This window comes from Ricinus communis, chromosome 4 (genome assembly GCF_019578655.1).
Source record: "Ricinus communis isolate WT05 ecotype wild-type chromosome 4, ASM1957865v1, whole genome shotgun sequence".
NCBI classification, from domain to species: domain Eukaryota; kingdom Viridiplantae; phylum Streptophyta; class Magnoliopsida; order Malpighiales; family Euphorbiaceae; genus Ricinus; species Ricinus communis.
Window position 1 is genome coordinate 5,946,779 of NC_063259.1, and position 13,223 is coordinate 5,960,001.

The following is a 13,223-nucleotide window of genomic DNA, read 5'->3' on the forward strand; positions in this document are numbered from 1 at the left end:
AAGAATGGGCGACTCCTCCAAAGAAGGCTTCAGCTTCTTTACTCCTGACCTATCAAGATCAACAAAACCATCAGTCTTTTCATCATTAACATCAGCAGCTAATAAGTGCTCTAGCTGCTTCAACACTTGTTCATTGGACAAATTATCCTCATTTTCTTGCATTGCCACTTGCAAAGGATCATCAATCATCATTTCCTGCAATTGAGATTCCACAATATCATCAATAAAATCGATCGAACACACAGTACCATCATGCTCATATGGGTATCTCAAGGATTTAGTCAAATCAAACGTAATGCTCTCATCATCTACCCTAAGTTCCAGCTTTCCGCTACTAACATCTATTAAAGCTTTAGATGTAGCTAAAAATGGTCTACCTAGGATCAATGGAACATCACTCTTACCATTCATATCCATGACAACAAAATCCACAGGAAATATAAATTTGTCAACTTTAACTAGCACATCCTCTATAATCCCTTTCGGGTACTTAACAATTCTGTCTGCTAGTTGTATACTCATCCTAGTAGGAGTTAGCTTAAAAGTGTTTAGTCCTAACTCCTCAAACAATGAACTAGGCATCAAATTGATGCTAGCTCCCAAATCAGCTAATGTTAGCAATTTGAATTTATCCCCAATCAAACAAGGTATAGTAAAACTCCTTGGGTCGTGTCATTTGACTGGAATCTTGCTCTGAAACACGGCTGAGCATTCTACTTTCAAGGTCAGCAATCCTAAATCCTCTAACTTCCTCTTGTTGCTTAGAATCTCCTTTAAAAACTTCGCATACTTTAGCATCTACGAATTAGCTTCAACAAAAGGCAAGTTAATCCGTAATTGTTTAAAAAAATCTAAAAATTTATCGAATTGCTGATCAACTTTATCCTGCTTGAGTCTTTCAGGATATCGAATGGGAGGTTGGTATGGCCTCAAGGGGATCTTCTTCGAATCCTCCTTCTCTTCAACTGCTTCCTTTCCTTTCTCCTCAGGCTTGTCTTCCTTTTTCGACTCATCCACCTGCACATCAGAATCTTCATTAGTGAAAGGCTTAGATGGACTAGGAAGTTCCTTACCTGATCGCAAAGTAATTGCTTTGGCATGCCCCGTTGGATTAGACTCTGTGTTACTTGGAAGCGTGTCCGGCTGCCTCTCAACCATCATCCTAGACAACTGCCCAATTTGAGTTTCTAAGTTCTGAATTGAAGCTTGTTGATTCCGAATGGCAGTGTCCGTTTGTTGAAATCTGTTCTCTGAAGTTGCAATGAACTTCATCATCAACTCTTCCAAGCTAGGCTTCTTCTCTTGACTACCTCCTGGTTGATGGGGAACAAAATGCATAGGTTGCTGCTGATGCAACCTCTGATATCCTGGTGGACCTTGGTTATTGGAATTCCTCCATCCAAAATTAGGATGATTCCTCCACCCTGATTTGTATGTACTGTTGTAAGGATCATTCTGCTGCCTACCTACATAATCAACATGCTCAACGTTAGAAACATTAGTAGGCATAGAAGATGCAAACATACCTCTCGCATTACAATTGGCACTGTAATGCGGTCCACCACAGAATTCACATCCGGGCTGAGCTGCTTGGACCGGCATCTGAAGTTGTTCTATCTTTTTAGAAAGTAGCTCTACTTATGCTGCCAAGGCTGCTGTAGGATATGCCTCAGCCCGATATACAGCGGGCTTTGGACCTCTAGCACGTGGAGTTTGCCACTAATAAGTGTTGGTGGCCATCTCTTCTATCAAATCCTGGGCTTGCTCAGGTGTTTTGCTATTGATAGCTCCCTGATGTGTGCTACTTGTGTTAGCTACAATCTAAGGCAGTGTACCTATCGATGCAGTCTAGCACTAATGGCGAGTATCAAGGTCGTATTCCTCGGGAAAGTGAAAACCCAAAGTTACTCCTTTGTTCTTTGTTATATTAACCTAAAATGAGTGATAAATACTTTCCAAACTAACTAATAGCTACAAGCTAAGTTCTAAGGGAGATGCAGGAGTAATTGATAAATAAAATAACCAGGACAGGAAAGCAAACCCAAAGGGAACCTAAACTAGTTGGCAATCAAACAAAATATAAAGGATTGGTGAGTCTAATTATGCTACCTGTGGATGAATTCTTAACCGAATTCGGTTTCTCTCTCGAGATAACCGAATTCCTAAACCTAATAACCTAAAGTTGGAATCTCTTCCTAATCATTGATTCTTAAATTAGCATTAAGCTTTAATCCGCTTCTATTAAGCTTTGTTAATTCTTAATCTGGCTAGTTAATTATCCTTATCTCTAAGCGATTATTAACCAGTTCTTGCTATTCAAAATTTCAATTGCCAAATGGACTTCTCAATCACACAAAGCAATCTAAACACACAATTCATAATGTCTCATGAATAATGCATTATCTTATTAATACTGAAGGCAAGAAGAATACAAAACTAACCCAAACAATCCAACAATATAATACTAAGGCAACATAGTAAAGAAATCCCAATAGATTTAATCAATCTAGCTAATCATGTTCATTGTCAAAATCCACAAGAATTCAATTACAATAATGAGTAAAGGTAGAGAAAACCCGATTACACCCTTGGATGAGAGTAAACAGCCCCAATTCCTCTTGCTCGAATTGAATCGATTCTTGTTCCTCTTGCTCAAATTGAAAACCAATCAACAAACCTCGCCCAATCTTCAATCTTTGAAGGGAATCCGATTGAAACCTTGATCCAAGTCTCCTTTTCCCTTGGTTCCAGCTCAGAAAACCCTTAGAGAGAGAAATATTAGGGTTTAGGACGTTCTCCCTTGGGAATCCGATTGAAACCTTGATCCAAGTCTCCTTTCTCCTTTCCTCTCTTCTTTCTTTTAATTAATTCCCCCTGTCGCTCGCCAACACGGCCATGTTGATGCCCGTGTTCCTAATATGGGCTGGTGTTTATGCCCGTGTTACTCTCTGTGGTCGTGCTCCCTAAATACTTCTTTTTCTTTGATGTTTGATGCACCCAACACGGCCGTGTTGGTGTTCGTGTTGGGAACATGGCCCTGTTCAGCTTCCTCATGTGCATACTTAGCTTATTTCGGCAGCTTCGACGTCCAATTATACTCCAATTCTTCCCTTTATCATTCTTTGACTTCTTTTGGACCTAATACACACAAACAGACGCATAGGGTGAGTGTTGGGACCAATTCACATCCAAATGTCCATAAAATCAATCTTAAAAACCTCATTTAGATGTGTGTATTTTACGCACATCACTCCCCCTGCAGCTGCATCTACCATTTGTCTAGTGGCTGTATTCATGCCACTATAGAATGTCTGCACTTGCATTCAGAGAGGAAGACCATGGTGTGGGCAACACCTTAACATGTCCTTGAAGCACTCCCAGGCTTCGTACATCGATTCTCCTTTACCCTGCACAAAAGAAGATATGTTATTTCGCATTTAAGCAGTCTTAACAGGAGGAAAATACTTATTCAAAAATTTTTCAGCCAAAAAAGTCCAGGTAGTGATCGTTTTCTGTGGCAAGGACTGCAGCCATCTTTTCGCTCTATCCCTCAAGGAAAAAGGAAACAACCTCAACCGTATGGCATCATCGGTTGTTCCATTAATCTTAAAGGTATCACATATCTCTAAGAAGTTGGTGATATGCTCGTTCAGATCTTCGCTCGCCAATCCTCCAAATTGCACCGTATTCTAGATCATCTGGATTACATTCGGCTTTATTTCAAAATTATTGGCCACCACGGGAGGCCTCACTATCCGAGTTTGTGTCCCTGCTAGAGAAGGCCTAGCAAACTTATACATGGTCCTTTCACCATCACCTCCATTTGCATTGTGGTTCTCCATCTCACTAGTTTCACGAATAGGAATCTCTGCTTCAATCTCCTCCTCTACTGCCTAGATACGCCTCCTTAGCAATCTAAGAGAGCGCTCGAGTTCAGGTAAAGGCTCTGTAAGATTAGGATTAGAGCTTTTTGTCATAAACTACCTAAGCACAACAAAGAATAACAACACCAACAAACAAGATAAGAACAAAAACTATACATAGAAAACAAATTATAAACAAAAAAGAGAAATGACTAGACTAACAAATATCAAAATTTCAATTTAGTTCACAGAAAACCATTCCCCAGCAACAGCGCCAAAAACTTGATGGTTGCTAAGTCAAGCAAGACTACGACCTAAGGCAGTGTACCTATCGGTGGAGTATAGCTAACGGTGAGTACCAAGTGTCATATTCCCCAAAGAACGTGTGAACCTAAACCTACTCAATCTTCTCTATTATCTAATCTAAAAAATGGCGTTGATGAATAATTCCTAAATTAACTAATAGCTACTCTAATTGTTGTCTAACTACGTCTACTAGGGAAAGATTAATTCAAGTAAAGGAATAACCCCTTGGGAATTCTTGTCTCTAGGGAATGGAAACTAAAAGTGGAATTGATTGATTGAATTTAATTTCCGTGGGGAAATCTCTACGCAATTAACGCCTTTCTCAAGGACACTAACATCTTAACTTAGATTAATTAGGTTGAAATCTCTTCCTAACTCTAATTATCCAAATTAGCATTATGTACCATTTAACACTATTGAGAGTTATTAATTCTCAATCCGGTAGAACGAACACCCTATCTCTAGGCGAATTCAATTCTAGGTTGCAAAGGACAATCCAAACCTAAACGTCTTTCTCAAAATCATTCAAATTTCAAAAATCATTCAACAAGATATGAAGAACAAATCAATAAACACTTTCATTGCAAACCAATATTGATAATCAATACATTCAATTAAAAATTGAAGTATAAAAATCCCTAGATAAAGAACCCTAATGGGTTAACAAGTTTAGCTAATCATGTTCATCATCACAACCCACAAGAATTCAATTACAAAAATGAGTAAAGGTAGAGAAACCCGAATACACCCTTGGATGAGAGTAAACAGCTCCAATTCCTTTTGCCCAATCTTGGATCGATTCTTGTTCCTCTTACTCGGATTGAAACCAATTGATGATCCTCGCCAATCTTTGATCTTCCAAGAGAATCCAATTGAAACCTTGGTCCAAGTCTCCTTTTTCCTTAGTTCCAACTCAGAAAACCCTTAGAGAGAGAAAAAGATGAGTTTGGGACGTTCTAACCCTAGTCTTTTTCTCCCTTTTCCTATTTTCTTTCTTTTTACATTAATTTGTCCAGCTGCCGTGAACATGGCCGTGTTGATGCCTGTGTTGGGAACACGGCCTGTATTGGTGGGCGTGTTGGGAACACGGCTCTGTGCTGATGGCCGTGTTACTCTCTCTGGTCGTGCTCTTTAACGCTTCTTTTGTCAAATGCATCCAACACAACCCATTTTGGTGCCCGTGTTGGGAACACGGCTAGTGTTAAAACCAAATCGGCCGTGTTCAGCTTCCATATGCGCAAACTAAGCTTGTTTCGACAGCTTTGACGTCTAATAATGCTCCAATTCTTCCTTTTATCATTTTTTGACTTCTTTTGGACCTAATGCACACAAACAGACGCATTGTTTGAGTGTTGAGACCAATTCACATCCAAATGTACATAAAATCAATCTTAAAAACCCCATTTAGACGTGTATATTTTATGCACATCACTACTCTAATTGGATTTTAGAGTTTAGGACTAATTAAGGTGGATTAGCCTATTAGACTATCAAATTCATGTTGGATCATTTCTTACACCTAAGTCTATGTGGCCCACTTTTATTAACCAATCACTTAATCATGTATTGGGTTAACATATAATAAACAGAAACAAAAAAAGACAGAGCAGAAAGAAAAACCCTAATTACAACCTGTCTACAATTATGATTGCAAAACCGGAAAGACCTAAAACTAGATAGAGGCCAAGAATACATCGAAATATGCTAAAAATTCAAAAAATTAAAATTTACAGCTTGATCAACCGACCGGCTATACATGAAGAGCCGGTCCACTCTAAAGGCTAGAGGCAAATTTCTATCGGTTTTCCTTTATTCACCAGCACAATCTCACACTCCAGAGCCGAATTTCACATGCACGGGTGTTAGAAATTAAGAAGAATGAGATAAAATGGATAAAAAATAATAAAATAAAAGCTACATAAGCTAAAAAAGAAACTCTAAAATCTTATAAACGAACAAAAGATTATCAAAACAAAAAGAATAATGTTTTGTTTAGGCTTAATTACTAAATCATATTAACAAATAGATCTAAACATTAACCCTATAACAATATTTTTTAATCAAATCTAAAACCCTAATTGGCAGAAGAATCAAATCTAAAAAAACCTAGTTCTTAATACCAGATTCAAAATCCTATTGTTATGCATATTAATAAAAACACCTAATCTAATCATATTTATTAAATATCAAAACTCTAATCATGTTTCTAAGAGAAAATAACATAAAAAAATACAAGAGAAATGAAAGAACTAATTTTTATAATTGATGCAGATGTATAGTGAAAGGAACTTTTAGGTTGTCACCGTGGATATCAGATCTGCGAATCTCGGGCGACAAGGAGGTAGTTGAATCAAAAACTAGGTAGGAATCTAGAGCTAGATCTGGCTTTCTGAAATCTTTTGTCGATAAAAAAAAAAGGTTTCCAAAAGTACTCTTTCTTAAGTGGCTTGAGTCTTAGAATATAAACTACAATTGTCAGTATAATTCTTTCTGTTTTCTTTTGATTTTCTCTCTTTTCTTTCTTTCTTAGTGTTTCTTCTCTCTTGATTTCACTAACGGTCCAATCTTAATTCTTGATCCTTCTATTGAAACTCTAAACACCTCTTACTATTTATAGAGGTAGGGTTTCAAAGGAAACCCTAAAGAAAAGAATAAATTCTAGAAAGTATAGATAAATACTGATAAGTGTTAGAAGCACATACTTTTGAGTCTTGTTTTATCTTGATTCCACCATAAATTGAGTTTAATTTATTTTTTAGAGTTTGTTTTTAGTCCTTTTTAAGTATTTAGCAAAGCTTAGACGACAAGAAGAAGTTTCTGCATCAAAATATACGAAAATCAGCCCAAAAAACACTTATTTATCAAGAGATGGAGAATCATACCTACACGATAGGAGAAAAACTTGCTCGTATGGCCTTCCCGTGTGAAGTTTAGTAAGTGGTAGATTGAAGTAATGTATCACACGGGAAGCACAGGCCCATGTGGCCTTCTAGTGTGAATTGCAAACAATGGCGGTTTGTTCAAGGCACGCCACAGGAAGAGGACATGCCCGTCTGCCCTTCCCGTGTAACCCAAAGGATTGTTTTAAAAGAACTTTTAGGGTTCTTTTAGGAGAGTTCTATCATATTTTCATTTCCTAGAGAGAGAAACACTTAAAAACTTTATTTTCCTTTTATTTTAGGGTTTTGATTGGTCATTTCTCAAGGAAGAACATCAATTCCTTCATTATTATCCAGGATTGAAGATTTTCATCTCTACTCTTCCATGGATAGTTTTAGATCTTCTTTCCCTAATCTTTATTTTTATATTATGATGTTTAGAAACTAATTTTCTTGTTATTTGTGTTTTGATTAACCCTAATTTGTTCCATACGGATTGATTCAAAGTTAATGCAATAAATCTTTTCTATGAGTATTTTTGTCCCTTTGGTTGCTTAATTATCTATTTCAATTGATAAGTCGGCGTATTGATTGGGATTTATTTTATAAACTGATTAGAGATAACTCTTTATGAATTGATAACATATTAAGGATTAAGGATTGACTAGGATACTAGAGATAGATCTTTTGGTTCAATAGTTCCTTAATCTTAATGCATGACCTAAGTGAGTGGGTTTAAGAAGAGATTCCTATCCCTCCTTTTAGGAATTAGTGGTTTAATCACTTGAGAATGGTTTAAACCTAATTTTTTGGAATGCCAACTCAACTCTTGATTTCAATTAATTGTTGTTTGTTTCATGAAATACTTAACTTATTAGGGGAATGTATTACCTAAAAAGGCTTTATCATTAATAAGTTTAGCAATTGTTTTAAATCTTTGTTTTCGAGATTGTTTTATATTTAAATATTACTCTACCCAAACAACATTTTGATTGCTAAATATTAGTATACGATTGAAGGTAGTACTCATAATTAGATCCCTAGTGGAACGATACTCTTATTCATAATTGTATTACTGGATACGACCAGTGTACTTTTCCGTGTGCAGATAGCGTGCATCAAGTTTTTGGCGACATTACCGGGGAACTCTTTTCCATTGTGATATTATTAGTAATTCAAAAGCTAGTGATTTAGCCCTTTTCTATTTTTCATTTGATTTATCTTAGCTGTGTTTGTGTTTTCTCTAGGTACTTGAATCTATCTATGACTCGAGCTAGTTCGATGGAACTAATTACTTACGAACCAGAGTTGGAAAGAACTTTTAGGATGCAGCAAAGAGAAGAATGAGAACAAGCTTTAGCCGAAACGGTAGCAGAGTTACAGAATCATAATCAAGAAGTAGAACTAAACTAAGAATAGGAATAGTTAAGAATGGCAACTCCAACTAGGGAGAGAACCATGCAAGAGTATGCATGTTCAACTCTCAATGGGGCCACATTGAGTATCGTGAGGCTGAATGTTGCGGCAAACAACTTTGAGATCAAGCCCAACATTATTCAAATAGTGCAAAACAATTGGATGATTTTCTAAAGATTTATGATACATTCAAGATTAATGGGGTAGCAGCTTAAGGCTATTCCTATTCTCATTGAGGGATAAGCCAAAGAAGTGGTGGAAGTCATTTCCAACTGGGGCATTTATGACTGGGAATCAGTTGGCCGAGAAATTCTTAGAGAGATACTTCCCACCTTCTAAGACGGCTAAGTTGAGGAATGACATAGCAGGATTTCTTCAACAAGAGAATGAGACTTTATACGATTGCTGGGAATGTTTCAAGGATTTAGTGAGGAGCTATCCACACTATGGTTTACCTTTGTGGTTGCAAGTTCAAACATTCTTTAATGGACTGAATTACGCAAGTAAAGAGTCTGCTAATGTTGTAGTAGGTGGATCACTAAACAATAAGACTCCTAAGCAAGCTATAGATCTTATTGAGGATATGGCAGTCACGAACTATCAGTGCCAGAATCCAAGAGAGCAGGTTCGAGTCAAAGGGAATGGAATCCATGCGGTAGACCTTATGGTAGTTGTAAATGCACAGTTAGAGGCTATGAGTAGGAAGATGGATACCTTGATTATGTCTTCATCAAGAAGACATGCATAATTATGACTTATGATTGGTGTAGGGGTGGTCATCAAAGTCAAGATTGCTAAAACGATAATACTTTCAATAAGTCGGAGCAGGTTGATTATATGGGAAATGCTTCTAGGCAGTAGAAAAATCATTATAGCAATACCTATAACCCGGGGTGGAGAAATCACCTGAATTTTTTTTAGGGAATTAGAATCAGCAAAGACCTCCACCCCCAGGATTTCAGCAACAAAACCAGTAGCAGGCTCCTCCTATAAGGAGTAATCTAGAGGAGATGATGGAGAATTTCATATCAGCATCGAAAATAAGATTTTAGACTACGAAGACTGCTCTTAGAAACTAGCAAGCTTTGATTGAAACTTTGGAGAATTAAGTGGGACAAATTGCAAAACCCTTAAGTGAGAGGCTTTAAGGAAGTTTGCCAAGCAATACAAAAGCCAACCCTAAAAAGCAGCTTAAGGTTATTACATTGCAAAATGGTAAAGAGCTAAAAACTAAGATGAATAAAGTAGATGAGAATTCTCCTATAATTGAGAAGGTTAATGATGAACAAATGGGTAATAGGCTAAAGTAGAAAATAAAGTAGAATTAACATTGAAGTCTGCCCCTATTGTTAGAGAATATCAACTAAGGATACCCTTTCTAGCCTGTCTTTAATAGGACAAATTGGATACATAATTTTATAAATTTAAGTTCTTAAAGCAGTTGCAAATTAACATATCTTTTGTCAAAGCTCTATTAGAGATGCCCATGTATGTTAAGTTCTTAAAGGAACTCCTGTCTAATAAGAGGAAGCTTGAAGAAGTATCAATGGTACAAATGTCCAGAAAGAGCTCAACGGTCATTCAAGGGAGACTATAAAAGAAATTAAAAGACCTAGAAAGTTTTACTATCCCTTGCTTTATTGGTAGTTTAAATGTTGATAATGCACTTGCTGACTTGGGGGTTATCATTAGTGTTATGCCTTATAATTTATTTAAGGAACTGGGACTTGAAAACCTAAACCAACACTCATGAGTATTCAATTAGCTAATAAAAGTTTTGTATATCCTAGGGGTATCATTGAAGACTTGTTAGTAAAGATTCATGAGTTTATTTTTTCTATGGATTTTGTAATTATGGGTACGGATGAAACTGTTGATGTTTCCCTTATTTTAGGAAGACCCTTTCTTGCTACAGCTAGGGTCATTATTGATGTCCATGATGGTAAGTTTATTCTTAGGATAAGAGAAAAGAAAGTAACATTTCAGATCCCTAACACTATAAAACATCCACTTGTACTTGATGACATGGATTTTAGTGATGATAAAATTGAGCATGAGATTATGAATTATATTTCATCTATTATTGCTAAAGATCCTCTGGAGTTATGTTTGGTACAGGAACAGGAAAAATGTGAGATGCCAGGAGCTTTAGAATAGTTATCCTACATTAAGGTGGCAAGGCCAATGAGAAAGTAGTCATTCGAGTCTATTGAGATGCCAAAAGAGGAGAGGATGAAGCCTTCCATTGAAGACCCTCCTTCTTTGAAACTCATGCAACTTTCGGATCTTTTGGACTATGCCTTCCTGATGGAAGGATCCAAGCTACCAGTAATAGTCAGTTCTACATTACTGGATGACCAAAAGGCTAAGCTATTGGAAGTCTTGAAGAGGAGGTGGAGGGCAATAATGTGGAAAATTATAGATGTAAAAGGGAACCAACCCTTCCTTTTGCACACATAAGATTCTTATAGGAGAATAGTTCAAAATTATGGTGCAACCTCAAAGGCGTCTTAATCCCAACATGAAGGAAATAGTAAGAAAATATGTGATTAAGCTTCTTGATGCTGGGATTATCTATCCTATTGTGGACAGTTCTTTATGTAAGCCTAGTACAAGTAGTGCCTAAAAAAGGAGGCATGACAGTTGTGATAAATGAAAATAATGAGCTAATCCTAACAAGAACTGTGACAGGATAGAGGGGGTGTGCATCGACTATAGGAAGTTGAATGATGCCACGAGGAAAGAACACTTCCTATTGCCATTCATTGATCAAATGCTAGAGAGATCATCAAGGCATAAGTACTATTTTTTAGATGGTTTATCAGGCTATTTTCAGATTCCAATAGCCCTTGAGAATCAGGAAAATACTACTTCACATGCCCCTATGGAACCTTTGCGTATACAAGAATGCCACTTGAATTGTGTAATGCACCAGCCACATCTTAGAGGTGCATGATGGCTATCTTTGATAACTTGGTTGAGGATATTATGGAAGTTTTCATGGATGACTTTTCTATCCATGGAAATTCATATCAAAGAATGTCTAGAGCATTTGGAGAAAGTATTGATAAGATGCAAGGAGACCAATTTTGTGCTAAATTGGGAAAAATGCCATTTTATGGTATAGGAAGGCATTGTGTTAGGACAGAAATCTCTAAGAAAGGAATTGAGGTGGATAGAGTAAAGATTGAGACCATTGATAAAGTACCACCTCATTCCTTTGTCAAAGCTATTAGAAGTTTTCTTAGGCATGGAGGGTTCCATTGTAGGTTCATTAAAGACTTCTCTAAAATAGTTAGACCTCTTACTAGACTTTCAGAGAAGGATGTTGACTTTATATTTAATGAGGAATGTATGGTAACCTTTACCTCCCTAAAAGCCAAGCTGGTCAACACCCCAATTATGGTAGCGCCAGATTGAAGTCTCCCCTTTGAGCTAATGTGTGATGAAGTGTCTTTGCAGTTGGAGCCATTCTTGGTCAGAGGAAGAAAAGCACTTTCAGCCTATCTATTATATGAGTAAAACAATGACTGACACGCAGGCGAACTACACTACTATTAAAAGATGACTAACACGCAGGCGAACTACACTACTACTAAAAAGGAACTGCTTGCGATTATTTTTGGTTTTGGAAAATTTTGATCATATTTGATTTTGTCAAAAGTGATAATATACACTAAACATTCAGCATTGAGGTATTTATTCTCTAAAATTGATGTGAAACCAAGATTGATGAAATGGGTTTTACTTTTGTAGGAATTTGATTTGGAGATATAAGATAAAAGAGGAGTAGAAAATTTGGCAGTTGACCATCTATCACGCCTTGAGAAACCCTATCTGGAGAAGTTACTTGAGAAGGACATTAATGATCATTTTCCGGAGGAACAGTTGTATGCTATAGCAAGTTTAGCAGGTAATTCAGATTTTTCAATACCATGGTATGCTGACTTTGCAAATTACTTAGTCACAAGGGAACTTCCAAAAGAATACTCTTATCAACAAAAGAAGAAATTCTTTGCAGATTTGAAATTTTTTTTTTGGAAGACCCTTTTCTATTTAAAATATGTGCCAACGGGACAATAAGGAGGTGTGTGACATGGCCGAAATCTATAAGCATTCTTGGTCATTGCCACAGTGAACTAGCTGGAGGACATTATGGGATGAGTATAACAGCTTAAAAAGTCCTAGAATCAGGATTCTATTGGCCAACTCCTTTTAAGGATAGCCAATCATTTGTGCGAGAATGTGGTCGTTACCAATGTATAGGTAATATTTTATCTTATAATGAAATGCCCCAACACGGTATATACTTGAATGCGAAAATTTTGATGTATAGGGCATAGAAATCATGGGACCCTTTCCTAGCTATTTTGGCAATAAGTATATATTGGTGGCTATTGATTATGTCTCTAAATAGGTCAAGGCAGAAGCTTTGCCTTATAATGATGCAAGGGTAGTAGTGAAATTCTTAAAAAAGATTTTCTATAGGTCTGGCATCCCCAAGGCCATTATTAGTGATAGGGGTACACACTTATGTAATACTCAGCTAGAAAAAGTGTTAAGGAGAGTTGGTGTCACGCATAAATTTGCTACCCCTTATCACCCTCAAACTAGTGGCCAAGTAAGGAATACTAATAGATTTAAAGAGGATCCTTAAGAAAACTATAGAACGATCTAGGAAGGATTGGTCCATTAAAGTAGATGATACCATGTGGGCCTACAGGACTGCATTCCAAACAACCCTAAGAACTACTCCTTA

At 36.8% G+C, this 13,223-nt stretch overlaps 2 non-coding genes across 2 annotated transcripts; one reads left to right on the forward strand and one right to left on the reverse strand.

Annotated features, from left to right (window-relative positions):
• Nucleotides 1-3,333: 3,333 nt before the first annotated feature.
• Nucleotides 3,334-3,439, forward strand: LOC112535490. The gene has a single exon (XR_003079608.2). It is a non-coding gene; the product is annotated as a small nucleolar RNA R71 (small nucleolar RNA).
• A 5,371-nt stretch (nt 3,440-8,810) lies between these two features.
• On the reverse strand, nt 8,811-8,917 carry LOC112535489. The gene has a single exon (XR_003079607.2). It is a non-coding gene; the product is annotated as a small nucleolar RNA R71 (small nucleolar RNA).
• Nucleotides 8,918-13,223: the final 4,306 nt, after the last annotated feature.